At 44.2% G+C, this 17174-nt stretch overlaps 1 pseudogene; it reads right to left on the minus strand.

Moving 5' to 3' along the window:
- Positions 1–2046: 2046 nt before the first annotated feature.
- Positions 2047–2316, minus strand: LOC140515845 (mitochondrial import inner membrane translocase subunit Tim9 pseudogene; annotated as a pseudogene).
- Between the last annotated feature and the right edge of the window lie 14858 nt (positions 2317–17174).

A 17174-nucleotide genomic window follows, 5' to 3' on the forward strand; every position in this document is an offset into this window, starting at 1 on the left:
GTACACACAGAGACAAAGAGCACAGAGTGAATTGAATAGGATGGGATCATATCTTAAAAAAATGAAATTAAGTTGTGAGAGAGAAATATATTGGGAGGAGAAAGGGAGAAATGGAATGGGGCAAATTACCTCTCATAAAAGAGGCAAACAAAAGACTTTTTAGTGGAGGGAAAAAGAGGGGAGGTGAGAGAAAAACATGAAGTTTACTCTCATCACATTCCACTACAGGAAGGAATAAAATGCACACTCATTTTGGTATGAAAACCTATCTTACAATACAGGAAAGTGGGGGATAAGGGGATAAGCAGGGTGGGGGGGGATGATGGAAGGGAGGGCATGGGGAGGAGGGAGCAATTTGAGGTCGACACTCATGGGGAGGAACAGGATTAAAAGAGAAAATAGAAACAATGGGGGCCTGGATAGGATGGAGGGAAATACAGGTAGTCTTACACAACACGACTATTATGGAAGTCATTTGTAAAACTACGCAGATATGGCCTGTATTGAATTGCCTGCCTTCCCAAAGGGAATGTGTGGGGAGGGAGGGAGGAAGAGAAGTTGGAACTCAAAGTTTTAGGAACAACTGTCTATTACTGTTCTTGCTACTAGGAAATAAGAAATACAGGTAATGAGGTATAGAAAGTTATCTGGCCCTACAGACCAAAAGAGAAGATAGGGATAAGGGAAGGGAGGGATGATGGAAGAGAGGGCAGACTGGTGATAGGGGCAATTAGAATGCTTGGTGTTTTGGGGTGGGGGGAGGGGACAAATGGGGTGAAAATTTGGAACCCAAAATTTTGTGAAAATGAATGTTAAAAGTTAAATAAATTTTTAAAAAATGTATATGTAAATTTATCATGGAGATTTCCCTTCCCCCCTAAATTACATCATATATTTTTTTCTTCCATTAGTGACGGAAACACAAAACATCATTGTTAAGTTTAGACCTAAAAGTCTTTAAAGTCTCTCTACCTGCAACTTCATATTTTGTATCAAATGGAATTTATCCCAGTAAGATAACTGTTAGCTTATAGTTGTCTTTTATTTGCCACCAGATTAAAAATGTTTATAAAAATCTGTCTTCTTTTATAGCTGTGAGTCAACGATGACTTTTCACAGATGGTTGTTTCATTTTTGTATTTATTTAGCCAACAGACTATTTTAGCTTTGGTTTATTGCTTAATTTCATTTGGGCATATTTAGAAAGAAAAACTGGATAATTCACAATTTAAGTGGTTATAAATGAATTGTACATTGATGGTCTGACCTAATCAGGCAGGTTTCATTCTCATATTTTTAGTAAAGACCATGAGTTCCACTCTAGAGCATAGCTGTCAGTTGATACACTTCTTAGTGGTAGTCACCGATGCCATTTTTCCTAGAGGCACAGGAATTCTAATGCCTAATCTGGCAGAGGATGGTAGGATAGGGAAGGGAGGAAAAAGAGAATGAAGGAGAGGAAAGGAAAAACTGTGCATTGAAATAATAGAAAAATAATTCTTGTATATTTATCAGCAATTTGAGGCAGAAGTGAATGAACAGGAATTCCTTGAGGATAATCTTGAGTGAAAAAATCTCAGCTTCGTATCCAGTTAAGACTCCAGTCTGGATACTGTGGTAATTCTTAGTATAAACAGCTGCTTGTTGATAAAAATATGAACTTAAATGTTGTCACTTACTTTACTTTTGGTAATAAAAATAATTTTTATGTTATACATGATTGAACACCTACTTTACTTTAAAATTAACAGTCACTGTTGAAGAAACAATGGTTTATTTTGCTAATCCGTGGAAAGCAGTTGGATTTTAAGGCCCCAACAAAGGCTGCATCTTAATAGTTTCATTGCACAATAAGACAAGATCTTGTACTTTCCTTATTCCCGGTAAGAAGCACATTTGTTTCTCCAATGGTTTCCCCTTGCCAAATCCTCACAATCATTGACATGGTGCAAATATCGACAACAGCTTAAGATCAAAAGGATTTCCACTTCCAATGCAACAACTGTTGGCACTGCTTTATGGCAAGGTCCATCCATGAACACTGTTCTATCGTGGTTGGCCAAAGAGTCCTGCTTTGGCAGCCACAGCTTCATTTGGTTGAATATGATACTCTTGAAATCTCAAGGGTATTCTTTGTGTCATTTTTAAATATTTTTGTAGGCAGTGTTCTGAGCAGGTAGACTCTTCTGGTTTAACCTCCTTTGTTATGAAGTCTTTAACACAATCCAGAAAACAGGTTTCTGTGAGTTTATTGTAAGTTCCAAGAAACTCTTTAAACTGTTTAATCTGATCGATTTCTGATATTTATACAGCCATATTCTTTTGACATGTAGATCAGTCACTTTGCTGGGCAGCCGAACTCGAGAACTGGGTCCCAGGTCTCAGTTGCTGCCGCAAGTGGGCGGCTCTGGGCTTTCCTGCCTCAGTTTCTTTACCTGTAAAATGAACCAGAGAAGGAAATGGCGGACTCAAAAAGGGCTCAGGGAGAGTCAAGCGCAACTGAACAAATGACTGTACAACCACAAAACATATTTCCAGGTGTGAATGCTCACACAGAAAATTTAACAATTAACTCTCTCCAACCCTGGAACTCAGGCAATGGTTGCTTGCCTAATAACTACCAAACAGCTCTGGAGCTCGGGGTTCCATATTCTTCAAAACCTGTCTCTCATTCTCTCGTGTAGCTGAGTGAGTGCAGGAAAGGCACAGGGTCAAACCAAGGTCAGAAAACAAGGTCATGGGCTTTCTCATAGGTCTTTGGGCCTTCCTAACCTTTTTATACCCAGGCACAGCCAACCCAAGGCTTCAGGGGTCTTTGAGGCACACCCTTATAGAACTGGGTTTCTTTAGGTCACTACTCATTTTTCTATTCTTATAACCTTGATATGAGCTGGGGGAGAGGGTTATACGACCTTCATTCTAGAAGAGGACCAATGATATCATGGAGTGGAGTCTTGACTTGCCAATGAATTGGATTCAAGTGAGGCAGGGCTGTGCAGTCTTCAGCTTCACTCTCTCCAAAGTCATTCAGAGTCCAGTCTCAAGATATATGCCAATGGCCCAGGATCCAACGGGTGACCTTGGACTTTCTAAATTAAGGTCTTTCCCAGGTCTCAGTTTTTCTGAGGCCATTCTAATGGGTACAACAGAACAGGGCTCACACAGTGAGTCTTCTGCCTAAAGAAGGCATGATTTATGGAAGGTAACCATGAAGACAGGCTCACTATGGGGAAGCCTTAGCCTTGCTTGCTGGTCCAGGCTCCTTGGGGAGACCCTCCCCAGTTCTGTCTTTGTGGAGGGCTTGCCTGAGCTGTGGGAGACCCTGGCCAAGAGGGTAGAGTGGAGAGAGCTGAGTAGTGAGGAGTTGTTATGGCTTTCAGTGTCTACCTTGGGGTAGCTTTAGTAGGGGCTGGGAAAGGGAGGACCGTGGAATAGACTGTGGCTGCTGTTCTTTTCCGTTGGATTACAAGCAAATGCACCCTGGGCTTTGATCAGAAAAGAGAATGGGGAGGGGGGAAGGCCTGGCCAAAAGAGGTCCCCCCTGCTGTGGTAGGGTGCCAGCCAGTTCTGTGGCTTATGTCATCTTTACAGGAATTCTGTATGCCAAGTTCTGCCAAGGTGAGTGAGGCAATCCAACTATCATTTGAGATCTGCTCATTAGTAAAACACCAGATCTCTCTTACTATGAAAAGAACACACACACACACACACACACACACACACACACACACACGCACAGCATTTATATGCTCTTGGTTCCGCTTTTAATCAGTAATACAAGGGTACACATTCCCCAGCAGCCTGATCCTCATAAAGATAAATTGTGACTGTCTATTGCTCTTTGCCATGAGCCTGTCCAGTTCCCCCAGGGCATCTTTTGGGGGCCCACTAACCTGTGGCACCACATCTGTCAACACAAATAGGACACAAGAACCAAGCGTCCATCTCTCTCATGTTGGATTCCCTGTCCCAGGGCTCTCACTAAACCTCACTTCTCCATCTCTTGGGAACTGCCAGCATTTTAATAGGTGGTAAGACAAGGCATTGACCACTTAATTTCCAATCCTCTATCACCTTGGTTGGGCACGTCACTCAGTCTTTTTCATTCTCAGCCTCCTAATCCATAAAATGTGGATAAGAATGGCAGCTTCCTCCAAGGGTTTTTCAGAATATCAAACGAGATAAGATACGTAGAGCACTTTGCTAAACCTTAAAGTCTTGGGTAAATGCTAGCTGTTGTTATTGCATTGTCTTCATTCTCCACCTCTAGCCTTTTACTCTCATGTTCCAGGCTTTTCATTGGCCATAGCTTTGCTTGTAGGATGGTCCTCTTGAGTGTAGCCTAGGTCTTGGCAAAATGTCGAATGTTACCTAGAATGGGGGGTGAAGGCAGCGGGGAAAGCGGTGAATGCTTCTGGAATGATCATACCCAGGACTTGATTTGTTATTGTGCTGATTGTCTAGACTTAAGAAAGCGATGGGAAAAAATGTTAATAACGCAAATTTAACTTTCAAATATATTGAGCATTTTCAGAGAGCTGGTTGTTAAGCTATGTGTCGGATGATCCTTAAATGCAGCCATTTGTAAATTATGACAATTTTAAAGGAATTCTCTATTCTTCCCATTATAATAAAAATTTGCCAGGGATATTTCAGCTTTATCAATAGGTGCTAAGATGTTAAATACAGAACAAAAGATTTTGACCTTTTATGGGGAAAAATATCTGTATGCTGCAATTTCGGTACAAGCTGCTAGAGGCAATATTTCTTCATTGAAAAAAGCACCAACCTTGTAAATCCAAACTTTTTTGCTGGGATTTCATAAGTGAAGTAACTACTATTAATCAAAACTATGTGGTATTTTCTATGATGATGATGATGATGATGATGATTATATATATATATATATATATATATATATATATATATATATATATATATATATATATATATATATCTTTATCATTTCCAAAATTTTATCTGTTTTGCAAATAATGTCACCTCACATTTGAAGTTGACTTTTTAGGCCAATGTCAAATTTTCTAAATCACCTTGTTCCTTGTCAGTTTTCAACTGAGCGCATTAGAAAACAGATAGGGATGTTTTCATCCTTTACAAGGCTGCTGAAATCATACTTTTAGCCAATACATCAAGCCAGCCAGCATCAGAAAAAACCAAAGGAAAATCTTTCTGTTTTGAAGCAACAAGCATGGCAATTAGGATGAACCAGCTATATGTTAACTGATGCCCCTTCCAACACCAACCTTAGGATCTAATGACTTTAAGGAAAAAGGAATCTACTTCTTGGATAACTTTTGTTAGATATGTTCAAAGAGTGTGATTTTGGAAAAAGACTTGGGGAAGAAGGTGATGTTGAGATAGCAATGAAATAATTACATGCAGACATACTGAGAATAGAAGGTTATCCTGCAGTAGGTTAATTCTTATTTCTATCTTTAATGGGCTTTTTTAAAGTAGAAAAATGCTTTATAATTGTCTCATTTGATTTTCACAACAACCCTGGGAGGAAGGTAGAATTATTATCCCCATTTGGTAGATGAGGAAATTGAGGCAGACCAAGACAATTAAGTGACTTGCCCAGGATCATACAGCTAGTTAGTGTCTAAGGCCACATTTGAGCTCAGCTCTTCCTGACTCAAAGTTCAGGGCTCTATTCACTGCCCCCAGCTGCCTACTCCAGCTTTAGACTTAGCAACAATATAGAGCCACAGGCTTAAAGATTTACACAACCTGGCCTTGGCCTATTTTTCTAGCCTCATTATAATTCCTCTTCCTGTACCTTACAGTTCAGCTAAAGGAATCATTCAGGGGTAAGTCATGAACTTTTCTCCTTTCTCCACAACGGCCACCCCACATCTTGTCTCTGCCCTGTTGCACTGGGAATTCCTGGAATTCCTTCTCTTTACACCTCTGCCCCACAGAATCACTCTCTCTCTTCAAGATGCAGCTCAAGGATCCCCTTCCAAAGGAAGTTTTTCCTCATCTCCAACTACATTGTCTCTAGTCTGTATCTACTTGGATACATACATGCTGTCTCTCATTAGAATGTGAACTGGAGGGTTTCATTTTTTGATATATCCAGTGCCTCGCCTAGAAACTATTGTGAGTTTACCTTTTAACGAAGTTTTTTCTTAACATCCTCTGTTTTTCATGTCATCAAAGTTTTCTCCAGTATCCCTCCCCATTCTCAAGAGCCATCCAATATAACAAATAGTGTTTTAATACAAAAGAGGAAAAATCAGCACAACCAATCAATACAATGAAAAAATCTAAGAAGATGAACAACGCCTGTGGGCCTCCCTCAAAGGGATTGATTAGGAGTGTCCTCTCACATCTCTTTTTTTCTAGACACGCTTGATTTTTAGAATGTTACAACATTCCCTTTTGATTTGCGGTGTGTCTGTGATGATTTTGCCATTTACAGTGTGCATATTGTTTTCTTGGCTCTGCTTACTTCACTCTGCATTAGTTCATAGAGATCTTTCCCTGCTTCTCTGAATTCATCATACCCATCGTTTCTTCCATCCCAGTAGTACTCTACTACATGCATACACCACAATTTGTTTAGCCGTTCCCCAATCAATGGGCATGGACTTGGTCTCCAAATTCCTTGTTATCACACAAAGGGCTGCTGTAAGTATTTTAGCGTCTTTGGGAACTTTCTTCTTATCAATAGCTCCCTTGGGGTATAAGCCCAGTAACAGAATCTCTGGGTCAAAGGATATGGAGATCGTGGTCACCTTTATTTATTCAATTCTAAATTGTTTTTCAAAACATTTATAACTGATTCTTAGTCCCACTGAAAATATGTTAGTATGCCTCTGTTCTAACAATTCTCCCAACATTAACTCTTGTCATTTTTGCCATCTTTGCCAACATCCATGGCGTGAGATGAGATTTCAAGGTTGTTTTGAATTGCATTCCTCTTATTACTAGTGACTTGGAGCATCCTTTCATGTTGTTGTGAATACTTGGGAATTCTTTGGAGAACTGTCCCCTCGCATCCTTTGAGCAATATTCTATTGGGGAATGGCTATTGGTCTTACATGTATTTGTTAATTGTTTACATACCTTGGATACCAAATCTTTATCAGTTCGTTACAAAGACTTTTCTCTTTCTACTGCTTCCCTTCTTATCCTAGGTACATTGATTTTGTTTGTGCAGAAGCTTTTCAGTTTCATGTAATGAAAGTTACCTGTTTTATCTTTTTTAATCGCCTCTATCCCATGATTGGTTAAAAACATGTCCCCTAGCTGTAACAGTGTGAAGCATATGATCTCTTTCCCTTCTCATTTGTACAGTGTGATTTTTAATATTAAGGTCATATATCCGTTTATAACATATTATAATGAACATTTATAATGCATGCCAATGTACATGGCATAAAGTGCTGGTCTAAGCTTAACTTTAGCCAGATTGCTTTTGGGGTGTCCAATCAGTTTTCATCAAATAGGGAGTTCTTCTGTAAGTCACTTTCCTATTTATTAAACACTTTCATAATTTCTGATGCTCCTTGGTCTAGTTGGTTACTCTTATTTCCCTTTCTATTTTTAACCAATGGCGGATAATTTTGGTGCCTGCTAGTATGTAATATAGTGTGAGGTCTGGAAGTGTCATTCCCCCTTCTCATAATTTCCCATGATAATCTTGATCTTTTGGGGGGGGGGGTTCCAAATATATTTTGTTATTTTACCAAGTTCTATTAAAGATCTATTCAAATCCCTTGGAAATTTTGGTATAGAATTAAAAGTGTAAATTAACTTTGGAAGTCTTGTCATTGTTATTATTTTGGCATGGCCAAGTCATGAACTGGACATTTCCCAGCTATTTCAATTGTTCCGTGTTTCTTTGTAATGAAATCTATTCATGTCTTCTATGTGCTTGGTAGCTCGGTGTTCAGACACTTCATGCATTTGGTAGTGATGTGGAATGGGATTTCTCTTTCTATTATCGCCTCTTATGTTTTGTTATTATTATATAGAAATGCAGTTGATGGGGAGAGGAGAAGTTGTTTCTTATTTCACTTAGTATCTTTGCTAATTTGCTAAATGATTTTCCAGGTAAATCATCCTAACCTCAGCAAACAAGGATGGTTTCATATCTTCTTTATGTATCTTTAGATACTTTAGAAAATTTCTTTCTCTTCTTACCATTTCTCACGCTTCCAAAATGGTATCAGGTAACAGTAGGGAGAGAGAGACAGCATCCTGTGCTTTCTTCCTGTATTTGTTGGAAAAGATTTTGGTGCATCTCCATTGCATCCGATGCTTGCTTTTGGTTTTAGATAGATACTTTTTATGATATTAAACAGATCCCTCTATGCCCATATCTCATAGGTCTAAAATTTTTAGCATAAATGAATATGGCACTTTGTCAAAGGTTTTTCTGCAGTTATTGAGATAATCATGCGGTTTGGGTTGTTTTGGCTTTTAACATGTATAATTGTGGTGACTGTTTTCCCAATGTTGAACCATCCTCACATCCCTGGGATAAATTCAACTTGATCAAAATGAAAGGTTTCTTGGAAAAAATTGCTGTAGTCCAGCAAGACTTTATTTTAAAAATCTAATCTATATTTTGAGTTTTCAGAAGAAGTTACCTGTAGTCATATGAAAAGAAAATGCTCTAAATTTCTGTTGATTAGAGAAAGGCAACTTCAAACAACTCTGAGGTTCCACCTCACACCTATCCGAAATGACAAATGCTGGAGGGGATGATGGAAAATAGGTACATTCATGAACTGTTGGTGGAATGGGGAACTGTTCCAACCATTCAGGAGAACAATTTGGAATTAGGCCCAAAGGGCTATAAAACCACATACCCTTTGATCCAACAATACCACTGCTAGGTCTGTATCCCAGAGAGAGCAAAGGAAAAGGACCTACACATGCAAAGATATTGATAACAGCTCTTTTGTGGTGGAAAAGATTGGAAATCGAGGTGATGCTCATCAGTTGGGGAATGGCTGAACAAGTTGTGGTATCCGTGATCGTGAGGGAGTAGCATTGTGCTGTAAGAAATGACGAGAGGCAGGGGGTGGTTTCAGAAAAACCATGTCAAGGCCTACATGAATTGATACAAAATGAAATGAGGAGAACTGGGAGATCATTGTGCACAGTAGCAGCAATGCTGTCATGATGCTTCACTGTGAAAGATTTGGCTACTCTGATGGATACAATGGTCTAACTCAATTCCAAAGGATTCATGATAAAAAAAAATAGTGCTATCCACCTCCAGACAGAGAACCGACGAACTCTGAGTGCAGATTGAGGTATGATTTTCTCACTTTCGTTGTTTTTCTTGCTTTGTGGGGAAATATGGCTGATATGGAAATACGTTTTTCATGATTTTACATGTATAATTGAGATCATACTGCTTGTTTCTCAGTGGTGGGTGGAGAGGGAGGAGGGAGGGAGAGAATCAGAAACTCAAAATTTAAAGAGTATTAAAAATAAATAATGAATTTAGTTTTAAGAATAAGCACCCTAACCTTTGAAAACATGCTGTACATCAAGACATGGTCTGCTGCCTTGGAGTGTCTCAGTCATTTGGACAATCTTCCTCATGAATGAGGAGGCTTGCAGGGCAGTGGCCTAGTGCAGCAGTGATGTGGTGCTCTCCCAAACCCATCTGGGACTGATTCAGTTCATCTCCTGGGATAAGGATGGCAGCTTTTCTAATTGTACCAACTAGTGAGTGGTCTCTTTCCATCCCAGATTGCAGCAGTAGTGTTGGTTATCCCAAGGGTATCCAACTAAATCTTTCTTACCTCTCCTAGGCAGTAATGACACTTGGGTACTAGTCAGGTCTCAAAGTTTTGTCAGTCAAATGGGTGTCCCCTTAGAGCAGAAATGATTGACCTGAGGAGCCATAAGCTTGTTTGTTTATGCATTTTTCATAACTATATTTCAACATAATTGGCCTGCTAACCTCTTTCCCATTCTGGAGGTTTGTCTGACCCTGCAGACATTCCTTTAGTCAGGAGGGTATCCCGACCTGGTGCTTTTACATCTCTAAATATAAAGCAAATCTACATACATTAAACAAACCTCCAACAAACAGAAAAGAAAAATCCTGAAAATATGAGTTTATGCCATTCATAATCCCTAGACAGAGAACCTTGGAATTTGTGGAATTCCCAGAGGAGCTCTGCTCACTAACCAAGCCACCCGATCTAGAGTTGGTCTGCTGTTCAATGTAAAGGAAAGGGGTGAGGCAAACATGCCTGTCACCAGGTTGCAGGATTGAGCTAGCCTCCCTTTCTTTCAGAAAATGGTCACTTCTCTTCTGTTTAAAATTGCAAGTAGCCCAGTGCAGCTGGAATTAGCTTGGTGTCAGACCAGAAAGTTGATTTCTGGCTGATCCAGGAAGGCTTTATTCTGGCATGGATTAAGACAGGGGTGGGGAACCTTAGGCCTCAAGTCCACATGTGGCCCTGTAGGCCCTCAAGTTCAGCCCTTTGACTGAATTTGTTCTGTGAAGTTTGGATTCAGTCAAAGGCCTGTGCTTGAGGGCCTAGAGGGCCACGTGTCGCCTCAAGGCCGCAGGTTCCACATCCCTAGTTTAAGAATTCCCATACACAACATAGAAGGTGGCCTCAAAAACAGATGTGACCAGAAGCATACCTCTTACTGAGTCTCACAGACTAGGCTTTCTTTTCAAACAGGCAGATTACTAAACCTAAATGAGGAATCAGCAAGACAGGGCAGCTCTACTCCAAAAGAACTTCTTATGAGGGTTCCAAAGGTCCCTCTACTCTGGTTAGTTGACCATGGAAGTTTTTCAAATAAGAGTCGCCCTGCCTGGCCCATAGTGGTCTTTATTGGCATGGAAATTTGGCCTTTCTCCAAGCAAAAATGCTTAGATTAAAATAATCTAAATGAATAAAAATGATTTCTGGCAGGCTTATACCTCAACACAGAATACAGAATTTTACACCACACCTTTAATATTAAGCTTCAGGTCAACCCCCAGAAAGATGGTGAAGGTGGCAAAGGGAGGGTCCTAGGACCAACAAGACATTAAATGGTGGAGTACTGGTGGAGTGTGGTCCGTGCTGCTAGGGAGGCTGAGGTTAGTGGATCACTTGAGATTAGGAGTTCTGAGATGCACTAGTGTGTTGAGTCTCTGGAGGGGAAAGGCCACCAGGCTGCTTCAGGAGGGATGGACCAGCTCAGGTCCAGAATAGGAGCTGGTTAAAGTTGCTCATTTGTATTGGAATTGGCCCATTGTGTGATCACTGCACGTCTAACCTGGAAAAGATAAACAGACATTCTCGTCCTTTTCTCCCCCTACCCCCCCCCCCCAACAAAAAAGCACAGGATCTTGAGTCTGTGCCTAGGGTCACAATGGAGAGGAGCTGAGTCTTCACCTCATGACCTTTCTAAGGGATAGATAAGGAAAATAAAAGTTGCAAGCCGTGTTGTATTGTCTGCAGTCTTTTGCTGGCTTCCAAGAGGAACAGCTGGTGGTGGGGCTGACTAAGCAAATTGAGTTGTGCAGTTCTTACCACTTTTTGGCTAGTCATGGTTTAAGTACTATGAGCAAACTTCATAGGTCTGGGAGAAGTTTTGGGTACACAGCGAAATGGCAGATGTTTTATTTCTCATTCATTGCTTTGGCTTTTCTTTCAAGAGTAAAACTCCATACATAGCTGACCATCTTCTGTCTCTTCCTGAGAAGAGTGAATTCCTTATGCTAAATTCATGGGACTTGAGCTCTGAAAAAATACAGCAACTGTGGAGGCAGAAGGGGAAGCATTTTGGTAGGATGTAGGCTTAGAGCAGCTTCTGAATGCATAAATCCCACTCAGTTCATGCCCTGCTAGACGTAATGTGTAGATGTGGCTACCAGAGAGGCTGAGGTGAGAGGTCAGCAACTTTCTGAGAACCATAGTTGTTGTTGTTGAGTCATTTCAGCCCTGTCCACCTCTCCCCCAACTCTGACCCCAGCTGGGATTTTCTTGGCAAAGATGCTGGAGAGGTTTACCATGTCCTTCTCAAGCTCATTTGTCAGATGAGGAAACTGAGGCAAACAGAGTGAAGTGACTTTCCAAGGGTCACACAGCTAGTCGATGTCTGAGGGCAGATTTGAACTCAGATCCTCCTGACTCCAAGCCCAGCACTATTCACAGAGCCACCTAGCTTCCCAACCATAGACTGCCTAACAATGCCTCATGTTTCCTCACTGCAGCTCACTTCAATAATCTCCAGGGTGAGAATAAGTCTCCCAGCTTCTAACACTTTCTACCACCTTTCTGCTGACTAGGATCAGGGTAGTGTCTAATAGTGTCCTCCTAGTGGTTGAACACTTATCAAATGTTTTGGGGGCACCAGCTTTTTGCACGATACTTGGAGATCTTGCTACCAGAAGTGGGATGTTATAAGAAGTCAGAGGTGTGGCCCATTCTGCCTTATTTCTGCAGCCTTCATCTGAAGTTCTTGCTAACCTGGATGCTGCTACTGTACTGTCTCCATCTCCCTTCCTCCCTTGCCCTCCCCATTTGCAGAAGTCCATACTTTGGCTAGGAAAAGAAAAAGTGAAATATTTAGATGATCAGAACTCTTTGTCCTTAGCAAATCTACAGAGGACTGAGTCACAGGACCAGAAGGGTTAACTTCTCCTTCATTCAAGGACCTTGCCCTCTTTTCCATAAACCAGGTTCAAAATGTCTGAGTCATTTTTGGCTCCTCTTTCTCCCTCACTCAGTATCCAATCAGACGCTAACTGTTGTCAGGTCTACACCCATAACAACTGTCCTATCCATCTCCTTTCCTCCACCTGTTCCCAAATCCCTCAAGTAGAGGCCCTTGTTGCCTCTTGCCTAGATTATTCCGGAAGCCTCCTACTTGATCTCCCTGCCTCTGCCCTCTCCAATCCATCCTACATAGAGTTACCAACTGATAGTCCTAAAGTTCACATCCCTACTCAAGATACTTGAGTAAGAAGCCCCCCCTCTTCTATTTGGTATTTAGATCCCTTCCCAGGGGGCTCTATCCTTCCTACTTCTCACGTGGACACACTCTACATTCAACCAAAGCAGTCTTCTTATTGTTTCCTCATATGCAACATCCCATCTCCCCCTTTGTAGGTTTGGTTTCCTCTTCACCCCCAGTGTCTGAAGTTCTCCTTCCTCCCCTCCTCCTCTTGGAAGCTGAAACTACCTCCAGGCTCAGATTAAGTGCCACCTCCTACAAGAGGCCCTTCATGGTCCCATCAGTCCTTTGTTTTGAGTGATTGAGGGTTGTGCGTGTCACCAGCCGCGCTTCTCCTCAGAGTCATCTGAATCCAGCGATTCATCAGGATGACTGGACATGACCCAGGATGAGCCCATTGGGCTTAAGTGACTTGCCCGAGGTCAGACAGCTAGTGTATGTCAAGTGTCTGAGGTGAGATTTGAACTCAGGTCCTCCTGACTCCTGCATTGGTGCTCTATCCACTGAACCATGTAGCTGCCCCACTCACTATCATTTATCATGTTTCTGTATTGTCATGTTAGCCTGTCTGGTAGGTGCGATGTGTTACCTCCTAGTCGTCTGGATTTGCGTGTCTCTCCTCAATAGTGATTTACAGCATTTTTCATATGACTATAGATAGCTTTAATTTCTTACTTTGCAAACTGCTTGTTCATAGCCGTTGACCATTAATCAATTCGGTAATGACTTGCATTCTTGTACATGTGACTCAGGTAGTTGCAAAAATTCTTTCCCAGTTTTCTGCTCCCCTCCTAACCTTGGTTGCATTGGGTTTGCTTGTGCAAAAACTTTTCAATTTGATGTAATCAAAATTGATCATTTTCCACTTCATAACTTTCTCTACCTTTTCTTTGGTCAAACATTTCTCCATTCTCCATCAATTTGACAAATACACTATTCCTTGCTCCCCTGATTGGTTTGTAGTATCAGTATTTATACCTAGATCATGTATCCATTTGGACTTTCTTCTTGTGTCTGGGATAGAGGCATTGGTCTATCCCCAGTTCCTGCACAGTCTGTTATCCAATTTTCCCAGCCATTATTGTCAGAGTGAGTTCTTATTCCAGAAGCTGGGGTCCTTGGGTTGATCAAACGGTAGATTGCTATATTCATTGACGATTGTGTATTGAGTGCCTCAGCTATTTCACTGGTCTATCCCTCTGTTTCTTGGCCAGTACCAAGTGGCTTTGATGATTACTACCCTATAATACAATTGGAGATCTGGTAGGCAAGTGTTGGGGAGCTGGGGGAGTGGTGCAGAGTCCCAAAAGGCTTCACTTCTATTACTCCAGCTTTTGGGTGCAGGGCCAATGATCAAGGATCTGGGAGACAGAACTGAAACAGGCCTCATTTCTCATCTTTCTCCATCCTTTTATGTGAAGCAGAGAGGGACAGAGGTCTGGGGAAGGGGCAGAGCCCCAGAAAGAGCCTCAGGGAAACTGAAGCCAGTATGGTTTTGTTTCATATGGGGACTCAGTTCCGACTAGCCCCTTGGCCACCCGGGAATGTCTAGTGCAGCTGTCTACAGGGCATTCACTAGAGGCCATGTGATGTCATAGGATGTCATTTACATATTATACGTTATGAACTGACACATAAATAATGCATACTTGATGAAGGGGCCAAAGATTGTGAGCGGTGATTGATGGAGGCCCAGGAGGGGAAGGTGAAGGACAGGGACTTGTATGCCCAGGGTCTAGAACAGTGCCAGCCCCATGGTCGGTGCCTAATGCACCAAGTGCACCCCGTGTGTTTCCCAACCATCCCAAGGAACTGGAAAGCAGGCTGCACATAATGCCTCCTGGGCTCCTCTTTAGAGGTGCAGGATCTGGGTTGAAATTTGGCGTCTGTGGGCAAGGGTCAGTCCTTCCCCTCCCTGAGCCTCAGTTTCCTCCCCAGTGGGTGCTGTTGGTCCTCCCTTCTGGAAGAGGACCATGACAGCAGGGAGGTGACGCCACGAGTTGCAAGGGAATTGGATTTAAGTGAGGGAGGGCTGGTCAAGGTCCCCAGCCTCATTTCTCCCCAGATCAATCCGGGTCCAGTGGGGAGAGATACATCACGAAGACTGCAGATGGCCCCCAAAGTGCCTTGGACACAGCAGGCACTCTGTGATTGTCCGTGATTCTGACTCTAATTCAAGCTGAGCTCCTCCAGAAGACCCCCTCCCCCAGGGATCCCAAAGTCTCCTTCCTTCACACTTGCTGGCCCCCTTTCCTTGCTCCCAGACCTTCCATGGAGGGGAGGGCTTTGCCCACTCCACCCCTGCTGTAAAGGGTGTCCTGATCACAAAGCACTGGTCTGGCCCCAGCTGCACGTTGGTGAGCACTACTTATTGATCAGTTCATGGACTGGCTTCCTGATCTCGTTCCCCCCCTCCTCTGCCCAACCGCCCCCTGCCTTCGCAGTTCCCGCCCTTTCCTGGCAGGGACCCTGGGGCAAACACCTACGGGGGTTACAGTTTAGGGCTGGACTCGAACTCTGCACCTCCTGCCCTGCCCCACCCCCTTACTACCGCCCATGCCACCCCCTCAGTAACGCGGCGCCTGCGCCCTGGGTTTTCCCGCCCAGAGCCTGGGAGTCTGGCAAGCCTCTGGTTGGGCTCCTAATCTGGGAAGTGCGGGACACCACTGGGCCTCAGCTGCCACTTGGGTAAGATGGGGTCTACCAATCCCAGGGCCCCCTGGGCTCCTCCCGGGGCTCAGTTTCCCCACGTGTAAGGGGGGTGGGGGTAGGGAGGCCGCCAAAAGGGGCCCTGGAGAATGCTGGCATCCATGCCCCACCTCTGGGACGCTAAGCCAGCGCCTCCCTTGCCTGTAAAAGGCGCCTGTGGGAGGCCCCTTCCAGGCCCCAACCCCATCTTGTGCCTGTTGGGGGCAGAGCAGCACCTCGAGCTCCCCTTCCTCCCCCAGGGTGCCCCTGTGGGTGGCCAAGCCCTCCCCTGGCCTCCCCTCCCCCTCTCTGCCCCGCCCCCTCTCTGCCCCGCCCCCTCTTCTCCCCGCCCCTCTCAGCCCCGCCCCCTCTCCTCCCTTCCCTTGCATCCTGCCATCGCTAGGGGGCACAGCAGGCTCCTTCCTTTCTGTGCTCGTGAGAGCTCGAGGCAGAGAGTCTCTCAGGTCCTCCTGGCAGAGGTAGGCCGCGTTTCTCATCCTTCACCATCCTCGGGGGGGTAATGGGAGTGGTACTAGGGGGGCTGAGAGCCGGGGGTCGAGGGGGGCCTCGTTTCTCATCCTTCCCGTCCTTTGGGGTGGCAGTTGGGCTCGGGTGGCGGAGCCGCTGTAGGCCTCATGTCTCGTCCTCCATCTTTTGGTGGCAGGGCCAGCGGGCGGACTTCCGGGGGAGAGGCAGAGCCCCAGATGGCCGCTTTTCCCATCGTTTGCCCTCCTTTGCAGGGGGCACAGTGGGCGGGGTACACTGGGGGAAGTTGGGGGTGGGGATCTGCGTGGGGGCGAGCCTGGTTGGCCTCGTTTCTGAGCCTTGGCCAGCCTCTGGGTTATGGGGTTCGATGGGCGGAGGTCTGTGGGGAGGGCAAGGCCGAGGTTGCCCTTCTTTCTGATCCGTGCCGATCCTGTGGCGGGGCGAGGCTTGGGATTCAGGGGAAGACGGAGCCCTGCAATTTCTAGATTTCTCATTCTGCATCTTTTGGTGGGGGTGCCAAGGGCCGTGGGTATGGGGGGGCAGAGTCCAGGTAGGCCTGGCTTCTCTTCCTTCGCCATTGTTTGCGGGGGGCAAAGGACGAGGTCTGGGGGGGGGGGGACGAGCCCCAGAGGGAGCTTCTGGAGCCCTAAAGCCTCCCTGGCTGTGTTTTCTCCCAGCCCTGAGTGTGAGCTGCCCCCGTGGGTCCCTCAGACCTGGCAAGGCCTTTACCGCGTGAACAACTAGACCCTCACCCTACCAGGAAGAATGGGGAGGGGGTTTTCTACAGGGGTTCATATATGTATGGTGTAATATGTCATTGTTATCTGATGAGGGAATTTTGTTCCGAGGTGTTTCATGGAGACATAAGTCTAGAAGTCATTAATTAATGAATTGCCTGAAGATAATTAAATAAGTCAAGTGGCAGACCACATGGTGAACCAGAGGAGAGGTGGGTGGTCTTGATGAACATCCCCCTGGATGGCCACACTACCAGCCCCCACCAGGTGTCCAGAAGAGGGTCCCTGTGTCCAGGGCAGGACTTG

This window comes from Notamacropus eugenii, chromosome X (assembly GCF_028372415.1).
Source record: "Notamacropus eugenii isolate mMacEug1 chromosome X, mMacEug1.pri_v2, whole genome shotgun sequence".
Lineage (NCBI taxonomy): Eukaryota > Metazoa > Chordata > Mammalia > Diprotodontia > Macropodidae > Notamacropus > Notamacropus eugenii.